Below are 1,565 nucleotides of genomic sequence, written 5' to 3' on the forward strand. Positions count from 1 at the left end.
CCCGTGCCCTCTCCCGGCCCCCTCTCGGGGCTCCGGGCCGGCCCCGCCCTGACCGGCCGCGCGCGCTGTCGCCCGCAGATTTCTTCGCCAAGCGCAAGAGATCAGCGCCTGAGAAGTCGTCGGGCGATGTCCCTGCGCCGTGTCCCTCTCCCAGCGCCGCCCCTGGAGTGGGCTCGGTGGAGCAGACCCCGCGCAAGAGGCTGCGGTGAGCGAAGTGAGTACAGCGCACCTGGGGGGCGCGGAGGGCTGACCCGCGGGGTCCCGCCGGCTTTCCTGACCGCCCCTCTCCCCGCAGTTTAGAGCCCAAAGAGCCCCGAGGGAACCTGCCGGGGCAGCGGACGTTGGAAGGGCGCTGGGCCTCGGCTGGGACCGTTCATGTAGCAGCAACCGGCGGCGGCTGCCGCAGAGCAGCGTTCGGTTTTGTGTTTAAATTTTGAAAACTGTGCAATGTATTAATAACGTCTTTTTATATCTAAATGTATTCTGCACGAGAAGGTACACTGGTCCCAAGGTGTAAAGCTTTAAGAGTCATTTATATAAAATGTTTAATCTCTGCTGAAACTCAGTGCAAAAAAAAAGAAAAAAGAAAAAAAAAAGGAAAAAATAAAAAAACCATGTATATTTGTACAAAAAGTTTTTAAAGTTATACTAACTTATATTTTCTATTTATGTCCAGGCGTGGACCGCTCTGCCACGCACTAGCTTGGTTATTGGTTATGCCAAAGGCACTATCCATCTCCCACATGCGGTTATTGACAAGTGTAACTTTATTTTCATCGCGGACTCTGGGGAAAGGGGTCACTCACAAGCTGTAGCTGCCATACATGCCCATCTAGCTTGCAGTCTCTTCGCGCTTTCGCTCTCTCTCTTATTATTACTGTGTTTATCTTAAACTTGAAGACAAATCTGTTAAAATGGTTCCTGAGCCGTCTGTACCACTGCCCCGGCCCCTCGTCCGCCGGGTTTTAAATAAAGAGGCCGAAAAATGCTGCAACTCCAGTCTGTTTGTGCTTGTGCCTGCCTCCAGCTCCCTTCTCCTGCACCCCCAAAAGCTGGAGAGCTAGAACGCAGGAGAGAGCAGGCCAAAGTGGGCATCCCCAGTCCATCCAAAAGGGGAAGCCTCTCTCCTGGCTGGGCCTGGCCCAAATCCACCTGCTCCAGTCCCCTTATCTCAGGAGGGGCGGCCGGCCTGCAGTGCACCCTGCATTTATCACCTCCCACCTGCGGGGCTGCAGAAAGACAAGTGTGGGCTTCACGTAGCCCCAGCAGGCAGGGAGCACAGCCCCTGACTTGCTGCCCAGACTCAGGCTTGTTTAAAGGAAACCATGAGAAACCCCTCTGCCCCCAGCTGATGGGCTCAGAACCCTGGTACTTTGAGGATGTGCTGGGGTGGAGGGTGGGGAGCAGCACTCCACCACCAAGACACATCCAGTCTTACAGACTTTTCTTCAGGCCTTGCACCAGGGTCTCCTGTTTTTGTGGGCCAGGGTCTCCCTAGGTCTTGCCACAAAACACCCAAAATGTTCAAGGTCTAGTCACACCTGCAGTGGGGGGGGGGGGGGGGG

At 55.2% G+C, this 1,565-nt stretch overlaps 1 long non-coding RNA gene across 1 annotated transcript; it reads left to right on the plus strand.

Moving 5' to 3' along the window:
- Positions 1–6: 6 nt before the first annotated feature.
- On the plus strand, positions 7–994 carry LOC108539044 (uncharacterized). The gene is made up of 2 exons (XR_001888259.1): positions 7–214; positions 296–994. It is a non-coding gene; the product is annotated as an uncharacterized LOC108539044 (long non-coding RNA).
- The last annotated feature ends 571 nt before the right edge of the window (positions 995–1,565 follow it).

Source organism: Rhinopithecus bieti, unplaced genomic scaffold, assembly GCF_001698545.2.
Source record: "Rhinopithecus bieti isolate Rb0 unplaced genomic scaffold, ASM169854v2 scaffold_1014, whole genome shotgun sequence".
Taxonomy (NCBI): domain Eukaryota; kingdom Metazoa; phylum Chordata; class Mammalia; order Primates; family Cercopithecidae; genus Rhinopithecus; species Rhinopithecus bieti.